Genomic DNA, 13154 nt, shown 5'->3' on the forward strand with positions numbered 1-13154 from the left:
AGACCATCTCTCAAATGCTCTGTCACTGGGTTACCCACACTCCTTCATGGCCCAGCCTCACTCTCTGATGAAAAGAAGCTTGTGAGGAGACATCCGACCACAGCTGTCCATATGGTCTTTCTTCTCCCATTCTTGCTCATCTCCAGTTCATTCTCCACACACTGGTCATGGAGCCTTTTTAAATTATTTTAATATGAATTAGATGAGGTCAATCTCCAAGGCAAAACCCCCTGTGTCTTCTCATCACACTTAGAATAAAATTCGCACTCACTTCCCTGGCCACGAAGCCCTCCTGGATGCCCCCTCTTTGCTCCTCCAGCCTCAACTTGTACTCTCTGACCACCTCCTTCACCCTTATCTTCTATGATCCAGCCACCTGGCTCTCTGCCTGTTCCCCAAATGCCCTCAAACTCTTTCTTACCTCTGTCCTTCCTACACACTCATCCTGTCACTAGCAATGCCTTTTCTCCTCTCCCTGCTTTCTCATCCCTCATTCTTAAGATGAGGGCTGAAATGTCACTTGCTCAGGGACCTCAACAATACCTGAACTTGAAGTACATCCCAGCCCCTCCAGCCAATTATTTTCTTTCACAGTGTATTCTTATGTTCTTTTCCTTCATAGGACGTTCCGAATTTTTAACTACATATTTACAATAGAGTGTGATGCCCATTTCCACCATGACACCAGAGCCATACGAGGGGCAGGGGACTCATCTGTTCTGTTCTCCCTGGTATGCCTGTTACAAACCACAGAATACAGCATGGAGTACACGCTCTGAGAAAGTTAGAGTAAATTTAAAGATAATGCAAAACAAAAACAAATTTTAAATTAAAATACTTAAATGTTGAAATCCTACAGAGTCTAGATGGGCTGTTATAACATCAAAGGAAGGAATTTCTAAAATTTTATCATCCATTCATTCATAGAAAATGTTAACTGAGGGGGGCCTGGGTGGCTCAGTGGAAGCCACTGCCTTCAGCTCGGGTCATGATCTCAGGGTCCTGGGATCGAGTTCCACATCAGGCTCTCTGCTCAGTGGAGAGCCTGCTTCCTCCTCTCTCTCTCTGCCTGCCTCTCTGCCTACTTGTGATCTGTCTCTGTCAAATAAATAAATAAAATCTTTAAAAAAAAAATGTTAACTGAGCACCTACTATGGGGTCTAACTGCCACACTCCAAAAGGTTTAGTCTACCATGGGGATCAGAACCTCTTTCAATACAGGTATGTATCTTGAGCGCACAATCCATGATCTCACTTAAGAGATTGTTCCTTTCTTTCATCTTTTATCCTATAGGTGTTATGTATATCACTTCCTAAATCAAAGGAGAATTTCAAGACAGATATGGAATTAAATTCTACCTCTCCTCTGACATTCTAATTCTCCAGGGGTGATTCGTTGGGCACTCCTATTTGGAGAAGAACCGAATCATGGTAATGGAATCTTGCAGTACAGAAGAAACCTTCTGAGCACAATCATTATAAAATTCACCAGACTACATGACCAGGGGTAAAAGAAAACCAGGCCAGGACCTAGGGAAAGTCATGCCAGAGAGCCGGAAAGAAATACAACGTGCCCCGACTTGCGTCTCTTCTTTTCCATTCTGGCCTGTGCTTTACAAGCCTGATGGTGAAAATGGGCCAGTAAAAAGGGAGTAGGAGACCCCTGAGGGCCCTGGATGGGTCTGAGGTTGAAGTACTGCTGTCAGGTCTGTAAAAATAGCAGGTGGGGTTCAAATGCTGCAGCAGGGAGATGCGGCCCCGTCAACACTCCTGGACCACTGTTTGCGAGACTGATCTCACTCTATCATCATTCATTTTTCCTTTTTATTCATGAATTCCTCCATTCACGTATTCATCCAACAGTTACCCAACCATTATTATTTTTTTTTAATTCTATACTCAAACTTTCGGAAGGGATATGACAAAAATGAATGTATTTTTCTAATGGGAATAACTTTCTTAAAATCTTGGAATACATGGCTTTAAAAACAAGTTGGACATGATGAGGTTCACTAGACTTTTGGGGTGATCCTTTGGCCCTATATACAATACCGAATCCTGATGTTATATGCCTGAAATGAATACAATGTTATGCGTCTGTATCTCAATTAATTAAAAAAAAAAAAAAACAAACAAGTTGGGTAAATGTCCATGTACTTAGGGCACAGCTGAGTCTCAGCCCCTAGAACCAACTCTCATAGGAGACCTGTTGTGCCCAGACTGGAGACCAGGGAAGTGAAAGATTTAACTCAATTATCACTGTTAGAGCAGAGATCAGAAAGCCCCCTTCTTGCATTAGGAGACAACACCCACAGGCACTTACCTCATTGGGGCTGAGGCGCTCTTCCCATAGAATACACCAGCACCCACCAACAGTGGCTCCAGAAGGCCTGTTTTGTCTTCAGGGTTCTGTTTGTATACGGGGCCTCTCTTAAAGAAACACTTGATCTTCATTTTCATGCCCTTTGCCTGGCATTCCTTTGCAGGACCACAGGACAAACAAAACATCACACAGGGAAAGGAGGTGGAGGGATAAAGCTCATTATATTATCTCCCAAGAGTTGGCCCCATTTTGACAAAAATTTCTCCCTCCCAAGTCCACTCCTATGGCCAGATGAAACACTCGCCCCGTTCTTAAACTGGGACCGGGGGTTTGAGAAGGAAGATCTAAACTGATAGCTATTGGGACATCTGGCTGGCTCAGTTGGGGAGCGTAGGATTCTGAATCTGAGGGTTGTGGGTTCGAGCCCTGAGTTGGGCATACAGCTTACTTCTAAAAAAAGAAAATAACACTGATAGTGTTTGGCACTGTCTGCCTTTAGGGCAGCTTAGGAAAAGTACCTGGTGGGTTGTTAAATAGTTGACATTTTTACTACTAACTGTGCTATTGACTAACCAGAGAGTAATTACCATAACGTCTTCCAACATTTTCAATTGTGAAAAATCACCCAGTTGGTTAGTTGCAGCTGTCATGGTTAGGGGCAGGGCTGGGAGCTCCAAATTAATACACGCCATTCTGGAAACTAAAAACCACCTCAGGGGGGAAAACAGAGAGTACTCCACGATCGGTAACAATTCCTGAAGACAGGGGAATAACAGAACGCTTTGCACATAGCACCAGAATCTTTATTCTCCAAGAGAACCAAGAAATAATCTATTTCAAGCCCTCGTGTTGTAAATAAGCAAAATGAGGTACGGAAAAGGATACAGGGCTGGAGTGGCAGGGCTGCCCTTCCTGACCCTTCCCTGGGGCAGGGGGGCGGGGCTGTGAGTAACTGAGGTCTTAATTTAAGATCAGGTTGTGATGCTACTATATTCCAGAGTACAGGTATAGAGACCATGGAACACCGTATCTGCAGGGAGGGTTGTCCTGAGAATCCTCATTCCCCAACAAGAGCATATACACTGTGCTCTGCCTTTACTCAGAGCCTAGCCCGGGAGAGAAGTCCCCGTTTGGGAAGCTCCTTCCCTGGGACGCCCTTGGTGGCATTCCTGCCCGGTCCCTCTCCACAGCTCACCTGGACCCTACACCAGCTGCTCCCCACATGCACATCCCAAACCTGAGCGTGGTTCAGAGATCACAGCCCTCGTTCTAAACCTTTCCAGATAAAGAAGTCTCCTGATCTCAGATTACAAAGGCAATCCCACTGGTTCTATAATCGTTTTCTTCCACTACCCGCTGCCCTCAAGACACTGGATTTAAAAACTAAGAAACAGTGGGAGGCACCACTCTGTTTCTTCATCTACACACTGTAGGGGTCCCATCAGAGTGCGGACCTGTAGGGGACAGGATTGCCTTATTATAATAACCGTTCGGTCACACTTTCACCTGCTCAGTGCACAATGCTAGCACCGGTCCGTGCGTTGGTTAGCGCCGTTGGCTGGCTAAATACCTCTGTATCTACCGTGAAGGTGATCATGTGTCTATATCTACATTTTTAGCTCCAGGATGCTGGACTTCATAACAGAATCAGATCGATGGGGTAAAGTTGGGTAAGAATTTAGATACTCACTTTAGGCGTAAGTGGCTTAAAATCAACTGATACTTTTACAAGGAGGAAGAGAAAAAAAATGGTTAAAAATTTTGGACCAGTGAACACGTCAGATCACCAGGTGGCCCTCAGGGCATGCACCCTTGTGTTTCTCAAGTTGACCAAGATACATTTTGGGGCAAATTGTGGGGTTTATCTGTTATACATCAATGTAGTCAATTCCACAGAGGGTTAATGCAAACTTCTGTAATTTGGGGAAGAGAGTGGTTTAAAATCACACTGGATTAGAGGTTCCCGGGTGGCTCAGTCAGTTAAGTGTCCAATTTTTTATTTTGGCTCAGGTCGTGATCTTAACATCATGAGGTTGATTCCCCATGTCAGGCTCTGCGCTCAGCGGGGAGTCTGCTTAAGATTCTCTTCCTCTTCTTTTGCCTGTTCCACACTCACTCACACTCACCCTCTCACTCTCAAAAAAATAAAATAAAATTGTAAAGGATGCCTGGGTGGCTCAGTCAGTAATCATCTGCCTTTGGCTCAGATCATGATCCCTGGGTCCTGGGATAGAGCCCCACATCGGGCTCCTTGCTCAATGGGGAGCCTGCCTCTCCCTCTGCCCCTCCCCACAGCTTGTGTGCACTCTCTCTTACAAAGATAAACACACAAAATCTTTAAAAAAATAAATTTGGGGGCCACCTAAGTGGATCAGTGGGTTAAGCCTCTGCCTTTGGCTCAGGTCATGAACCCAGGGTCCTGGGATCGAGCCCCACATTGGGTTCTCTGCTCAGCAGGGAGCCTGCTTCCTCCTCTCTCTCTCTGCCTGCCTCTCTTCCTACTTATGATCTCTATCAAATAAATAAATAAAATCTTAAAAAAATAAATTTTTAAAAAATTAAAAAAAAAAATCACACCAGCTTAACATTTCTCCAAGTGTGTTCCAAGAACCATTCAAGAGAAGAAGAGAGTTTGCAGAGACAAATAAGTTGGGTAAACATAGACTCAAATAAAATAAATATTTTTCTTGACAAGTCTTCTCTGAGTCTTCATTATGTTAACGTCATTCTGAATCACCAAGAGGTAGATTAATACACACTGTTCCCCCACCTGAGCTGACCATAGCTTTCTTTTTCAGGGTATCTCATGGGACTGATGTCCTTTCAGACTGACATTAGTAACAGTATTGATGGCCATATTTGAGTTCTTACTCTGTGGTGGGCATTGCGCTGAGCTTCTCACATTGTACTTCATTTAACCTTTCCAGTGACGTTGGTTCTAAGGATATCCCCATTTTACAGAAGAGGAAAGAGGCTCAGAGAAGTTAAGCCACAAGTCCAAAGTCACACAGCGGGCAAGCTGCAGAACCAGAGTTCCAGGCATTCTGACTCCAGAATTCACACTCCGATGACTCTTTGATATATCCGTCCTCATGAATTATACCTGGATGATAAGCTCTGTCCCTGTCAGCTCTTGCTGAGTTTGGAAGAGAACAATTACTTTGAAAGAGAAAGACAGGATGACAGATGGAAAATAATAGAAGGAGGCAGAGATGCATCCATTCGCTCAGATTAGAACAAGGTTATTAGACAGATCCTTGCTGATCTTTTGAGGGAGGAAACACCGAGACAGGCAAATTCATTCCCTGTTGGCAGGATGGGAAAGAGAACAGGTTTCTAGTATTGATAGGTGTGCATAAAATTTACCTCGCTCCCAATAAGATGTAAAGGAACATAAGAGGCTTGTTCTATTTTGTGCAAATACTCCACATCGCTAAGATGACCAGAGTGACAGCACAACCACAAAACTTGTGCAAACCATAGGTAGCCAAGGGAAATGAATGTAGCTCAAAAGGTAGATTGCAAGTGAAACTAAGAATTTGAAAACTACAGTAGACAGGAGGAAGGCAAACATCACAGATTTTTTTTCTTTTTTTTTTTAAAGATTTTATTTATTTATTTGACAGAGAGAAATCACAAGTAGGCAGAGAGGCAGGCAGAGAGAGAGAGAGGGAAGCAGGCTCCCCGCTGAGCAGAGAGCCCGATGCGGGACTCGATCCCAGGACCCTGAGATCATGACCCGAGCCGAAGGCAGGGGCTTAACCCACTGAGCCACCCAGGCTCCCCAACATCACAGATTTAAAAAGAAGAAGAAGGTCATTTTTTTAAAAAAGTTTTTAACTTCAAATGAAGCAAAAGTTTTTTCTAGGACCCTACTCCTAAAGGGCCAGTCCCTCCACTACAAACCCATAAATGAAGCTGCTGACAAAATGGAAAGAAAGAAAAAAAAAAAAAAAAAAAAAAAAAAAAAAACCTGCCTGCCTCGTGCAATTTAATTGAGTTTCCTGGAGGGACAAGCTGAAACCAGCCAACTTTTCCATACTCTGGGAAGGAATTTGAATCTCGCATGCCCAGTGGAAAAAAAAAAAAAAAAAAAAAAGAAGAAGGAGCAAATCTTCTGCATTTTAATATCACTGGGGTTTCTTTAAAGCTGTGGAAGTTTCCTCAGGAGGCCAGAAACATTCAGAAATTTAAAGATAGGGAGTGCCTCCGCTGTCACTTCTTTTTTCACCTTATTTAAATGAATTCTATTGCTCACCCAAAGTTCAGAATCCCTGGCCGAGAAAATAAATTGAGTTCAGATATCCTTTAAAGGACAGGGAGAGACAAGGAAAAGAGGGAACCACTCAAGGCCAAAGCCCAGAGGAATCCCTGAGAACCAACCCCTCCCCCTCCCCCCTCTTCCCACCCCCACCCCCAACAGACACACACCCCTTTATGGCCTTTTGATGGAGCACAGCTGCCCTCTGGGACAGTCAAGGAACACCCAACTGTTCGGAGGCTCCTGGAGGTCTAACTGGGTCAAGGGTCATCTGTGATATGAGCAGAGTAGCTAAGAGGGATCTTCTGCCCGCTGATTTTATGGGGAAAAGCCCATTTTATTTCTCAAGGCTGCAGTCTGTGCTATGGAGAGCCCAGAGACCCAAGTTCTTCACCAAAACAAGGTAACTCGGCTTGATAGTCAGCCACGGACGGAATGTGAGCTGTCCACACCCGGTGAGGGCAGGGTCCCTGACTGACCGAATTAGACACCTGGTGTGGACACAGTGTGGGAAGGGGGTGGGGACTGGGGACGGGGAAGCAGTGAGGTTTCTATAGGGACGTTGGATGTCCTATCTAAACTTGTCGCCATTATGGAACCAGCTGGGTGGGACCCAGGGGGTCTCTGTTCAAATCAAGAAATTGGGCCTGTCTTGGAAAAGTTCCAACTTCTTTACACTTTGTTATGCTAGGCTGGGCCTCCAAAAACTCACCCGTTAACAACAGCATAGACAGCACAATGTGCTCTTCTGGAGGGAATATCCCCAAGCCTTTACTGGGACAAAACCAAGACTGAAGTTAAATCACTAACTCGGGGGCTGGCCAGGGGTGTCCCACCTGTCAACAAGCCCGCTGCTCAAGCAGTCAACTATTGTTCGCTGAATGCCTGCCTTGGAGAGACTCCTTGCCAGGCATCAAGCGCTGAGGAAGTTAAAAGCCCACGATGTCTCCCTCCCCAGAGCCCACAATACAGTCAAGGAGATGGAGGGCGGTGTTGGAAAGAAAGGCCCTTCAGTGGAAATGCGAAACCAGGATGCAGAAATTCCCAGAAAGATTTGCTCATGAATCTTGGGGTTTTAGAATATGGACCATGTCTGAAGGTTAGAGATTTTCCATTCAAGTAAGCCCAAAGCTGAAACCGTAGAAGATCATAATCTGTTAAAAATGTGTTTATACTCTCTTCTTTTTTATCATTTCAGACATCTGATCAAAGAGACATGGGCAGGAGATGAGAGTTCTGGACAAAGACTAGGAATGGACCAACATCTCCTGGTGACTTTTATGAAATAGCCCAGATTCCTAATCAGCTTCTGGAAAGTGATGTGGTCTTATTTCTGAATCTGTAAAGTGATAACAAATTGCTCTTGGCATCACCTCTCTCACTGGGATGTTGAAAGAGTTAATGAGATAGTGTCTCTGACAGGCCTTGCGCTCTTTGCAAGGTGTCAAGGGAGGAAAATAAGAAATACCATCATCCTTGAAGCTCTCCTAATCCAGCAGGCTTCAGTGGAGCTTAGAAATGCCACCATTCTCTCTTCAAATCTTTTTCTCCCTAACTTTTAAAGGTTGGCATGACTGATTCATCGAACACACTGAAAGCAGCCAACAAAATGGAAAAGAAAAGCTTCATGCAAATCCCTCTGTGTTTCTGCACAGAAGGTTATGCAGAGCAAAGTATACAACCGACTTCCTGTCCTCCCAATAGCTCAGGGCCCTATCTGGTTATGTGGCTGTAACTTATCCTCACTCGTACAAAAAAATTTATTCATTTTCCACTCTGAGTCAGAACCTTTCGGTCTCCAACCGTACCGACAAAAATGCATCCACTCAAGCCATTTTATGTTTGGGATGTTTTCCCCTTAAGCACACATTTGATCTCTTTTTCCTCTGCGTTCCTTCAGAAATGATGGCTTCATCTGCATCTTGCTGATTTGTATATATTTGTAGATTTCTCCATGAGAAATGTGGATCCCATTCCCCGTCCACACCCCCGCGCCGTGCAGATGAGGTACGCCCATCCCCAATGAATTATAAACTCATTGGAAGCTGGGATTCCCTTGGTACTTTCCTCTGAGCTGGATTTTTGGTCTTTCATTTGCATTTGCCTATTTGATTGTATTCATAAACGAGTCTCCTCATTTGCGGAGCTGGAGTAGATGATGGGATTTCCTAGCAGTGCTTTTTGGAAGTCCTGGAGCTCCTGGTGGTTACCCAGGCCTAGGTTACCCTGGGCGCTAGGAAGAGACAGGTTTGCCCTGGACTTTACCTCTCTCCATGTTGCAAATTCACACATTTAAATGGGAGGCAAACACTGCTCCAAGACGGTTTCACAACTCAAGGATGTGGAAAATACCCACATCCTACTGCAAACACACCAAATGAACTCTTCAACCGAGCTAACCATTCAACAACAACAAGAAGAAACAGCAAGAAGTCAAGCTGAAAGGAATAGGCTAAAAATTTACTGAAATACCTCAAAGGAACGAACACACCCTTCTTTGAGGCAAAGGCATCGCCATTCACACTCCTGGTGGAGCATGGTCTTGGATTCTGTCTAGGAACGACCGTGACCTCTATTAAATCAATCGACCACGTCCTCTGCGCCCTTCACCCAGACCCAGACTCCTGGCAGCCCCGTACAGTCAATAAGAATGACCATGTTCATCGATCTCATACCACAGCTGATCTTCAACAGAATGAAAAAAATAAAATCATAATTACACATGCCCTGAGCTGATGGCACTCAATATTTAGGCATCCCCAGCACTTTTAAAGCTCATTCTCCAGCATAAACTCTCTCGAGCCCGGACTGGTAGACTGAGGCTCAGTGTACCCACCATCTCCCCGCCCCAGGGAACAGGCTTCCCCACTTTACTCCTTTAATCTCATCCTTCTGCGAGAAGGAGCTCAAATATGGGCGAAACACTCCCCAGTCACGCTTAGAGCATCTCTAGAAGTGTCCCTCACCTGGCACTGAGAGGGATGACGTCTCTCCACTGTGCGCCATTTCTTTACGCGAGAGCCATACTGAAATGTCTAGCAGGTGCCAGGCACTGCGAGGAGTTCAGGCCACAAAGCTGTATAAACACAGACATTGTCTCTGAGTGGTCCGGAGGCTGTTGGGGTAAACAGCTTGGCTCCTCAGAGTCTGAGAACCCTGCAGGGCCAGCGACCTTTGTGATTCTGCTTGATTTTCTCACTGTGCTCAGCCGCTGCCCTGCTGCCTTTCTCAGGGAGGCAAGCCCGCAGCCAAAACGAAGTGGATTCAAACACACAACCAGAAAAATCCAAAGGGGATTTTCCCAAACCTGGGTGCATACAAATGCCCCCATTTTCTGCTCAAAAATTAGAATACGTACCCAGATTTCGCCCTCTGAACAGGGCAACCCTGGCCAGTTCCTTCAGGCCTTCCTAAGGACTCTTCGCCTGCTCTGTAATTAAGGAATTGTGGAAGGGATTGGAAGGGGCTGAGGATGCATTTACATAACAAAATATGTTTAGGGTCCCAGATTCCAGTCACTCAAAACTCAAAGGAAAGGAAAACACATTTGCAAGGACGAGGGGCAGATTTTCACTCTTCTTAGCCCTAGCAAACAGCTCAGCCAGGATGTCCTTGGTCTGTCCTTTTCTCCACGCCAGGGTTCGGGAGATAAGCAGGTGACTTACTTCCAACCAGAGGTCTCAAGAATCACAAAAGAGGGAAGTCAGTCCTGGCCTGTGAGATGGGGGAGCAAAAGCCACACTTTGTCCTCAGAAGACGGGAGGGCTGAGCAGCTCTAGAATTCATTCAGGGACCACATTCCCAGGTAAAGGAGTTCCAACCACTGCAAAGCAACCCCCCGCCCCCATGCCTGTGTGTGCAAACTTCTCCTTTCTCCCCGCATCCTTCCCCTCCCAAGCCCTTCCACAAGCTCCCGCCACATTTGACAACCACGCTTAACAAAGCAGGGGGACCCAAGCCCACATTTTTTTAATTGATTTTAATTCCCTCCAAAGCCCATTCCTGTCCCCCAGTCGCAACAAGAGAAAAAGGATGAGAAAATCAGGCCCAGCCTGGGTGGGAGAAGGGCAGAAGTGAGACAGCACAGGATGGTTTCCAGGTAGGAGTTCATAGCATAAATGTCCTGTTGAGAGTCAATATTGGTTCATCAGGTTTGGTACCAAGCAAAAAATAAACAAATGAAGTACGTGGTCTCTGTTTCCTTCGAGTTTACTGATGAGAGTGAGTCAGTCCCACGTAACGGCAAGCGTTCTGCTTCCTGATAGGAGACCCAAAGCGACATCATTTATTGTGGGACAACACACCTTGCTGGTCATCGGTTTCACTCTCCATTTCCTGGGGAAAAGGGAAAAAGGAAAAAGCAGAACATGGCCTCCATAAGCCATCATTTGCAAGTTGGATTTTTACATGCAGTTTAATGTCAAAGCTCAGACAAATTAGGAAGACCCCTGTGGAGTCCGAAGGACCGGCGTTTCAGGGCGGGGCTGCGGTTTGCAAGTGGGGTGACCTGGCCAACGATTTCCGTAGTCTAAACCTTGGTCTAAAACTTCATGAGGATCCAGTCTGTGTGATAAATATGATTAAACAGTGTGTGCACAACGTGGAGCGCATCTATAGGACTTAGCAGAATGCCTGGCATTTAATTAGCACTGAGTGCATGGAAAATCGAAGGGGAGGGAAGGGGAGAGAAAAATGAAAGGTAGAGGAGGTGGAGTACGTCACCTCTGTCTGTCTCCCTCCTCCGCTGCCCCGTCTTTCTCTCGCCTCCCACCTCCTCTGTCTTTCTCTCTCTCTCCCCCCTCTTTCTCTCCATCTGTGTTTCTGTTCAGGTACACACACACACACACACACACACACACACACACATACACGAGCTCTGAACCTAGAGGGATCTGCCAGAGAATGAGACTTGAGTAGGTGTGGGCATTCCGGAACCCTCAACCTAGCTTGATCACAAGTGAGTCCCGGAGGAAGGGGGTTGGGTTAGAGCAGGACGAAGTTGGGAAACTGAATTCAGCCTGGAGTGGAGTCCCGAGTCCCAGAAACAATTGGACCTTCAGTCTACCCAGAGTAATGCAAAATGACTCCTCAGTCCAAGTCATTCCTCTAGACATGGAGGGACCGAAGTCTGGATGGTGATTTTAAGGGACTTTGTGGAATAAAACAGAGAACTTTTCCATCTCTAATCAGGGCAAAAGAGGGGATTTGGTTAATTTTCTCACCTTATCTCTTCTCCACTCCATGTCCCTGTAACTTTAAATCTGCCTAGGTTGGCCACCATTGACTCCTTTGTTTTCTGGTAACTTGCATTTTATTTTGCTATGATGGCACTGAAGGTACAGGGACTGCCCAGTAGGCTCATGGATTGAGCAGCCTGACAAGCCAACCGGCGTTTCTCATTGGTCAAAACAAATCCTGGTCAACGTGTGTGAAGAGAGAGAATACAGACGAGGGACAGGAGCAGCTAACTCAAGGCAAGAGGGTCACAGGGGCGACTTCACAGAGCTAATGACCCCCGAGGTGACTTTTAAGGATGAGTAGGAGTTACTCATGCCGAAACTGGGGTTGTACGTGGGAGACAAGCTGTAAGCAGAGACAAGAGATCAGGATTAGGGCACGGTGTGATCCCCCGAGTGTGTGTGTGGCGGGGTAGGGTGTGCGGGGGGTGGGGCCAGAGAGAGGGATTTGGATTTGAACGCTCAAAGGTAAAAACAAGACCAGGCTAGTTCATGAACGACCAGCTAGGGACTCCTGGGTGGCTCAGTCGGTTAGGTGTCTGTCTTCAGCTCAGATCATGATCCCAGGGTCATAGGATGGAGTCCCACTTAGGGCTCCTTGCTCAACCAGGAGAGCCTGCTTTTCCCTCTGCTGCTCCCCCCGCTTATGCTCTCTCTCTGACAAATAAATAAAATTTTGAAAAAAAAAAAAAAAAAAGAAGAAGGACCTGTTAAAGAGTCTGGATTATTTCCTGAAAACTGTAAGACTTTACACAGTGGAGGATACAATCAAATTTCAGTTTCGGAAACTACAGTCTGACGACGGGGTGAGGGAGGTAAAGAGGTGGAGGGGAGAGAACACTGAAACACGTGCAGGAAAACATCTCATTTTTACTCAAAAATTATAGCATACGTCATGACGTTAGTCCTCTGAATGAGAAAAACACGGGTCAACCCCTTGAGGCGTTCTCTGAATAATTCCGAGAATTTTTGAGGGGATTGGAATCATCAGGACTTGCTCACCGAAGGTATGTGGGAGATAACAGAGAAGTCAAGAAAGACTCCCAGATCTCAGCTTGGGAGATGGGCAGATCAAGACGCCATTCGCCAAGGAAGACAGGGAAGGAAGATGACTTCCGTTTCACCTCGGGAACTGCAGGTCCTAGGATCCGTGCGGGTACAGATGACCAGCGGGCTGGGACCCGGAAATAAGAAGGTAGAAAAGAGGTAGAAATAAGAAGCTGGACTGCATCTGCTCCTCGTGACAGCTCATGTAGGAAGCACACAGTAAAAAGAGAAGACCACAGTTAGACGCTGGGAAACACCTACCTGTGGGGAGGGTCGGTGGAGAGAG

At 46.0% G+C, this 13154-nt stretch overlaps 1 long non-coding RNA gene across 1 annotated transcript in view; it reads right to left on the minus strand.

The window, feature by feature from the left end:
• The window catches only part of LOC309870382, a 173324-nt gene extending 163714 nt beyond the window's left edge, over positions 1-9610 (minus strand). Inside the window, exon 1 of the long non-coding RNA XR_014314547.1 lies at positions 9551-9610. This is a non-coding gene — a long non-coding RNA (uncharacterized lncRNA). The remainder of the gene's footprint in view (positions 1-9550) is intronic.
• Positions 9611-13154: the final 3544 nt, after the last annotated feature.

Source organism: Mustela nivalis (assembly GCF_964662115.1).
Source record: "Mustela nivalis genome assembly, chromosome: 7".
Taxonomy (NCBI): Eukaryota; Metazoa; Chordata; class Mammalia; order Carnivora; family Mustelidae; genus Mustela; species Mustela nivalis.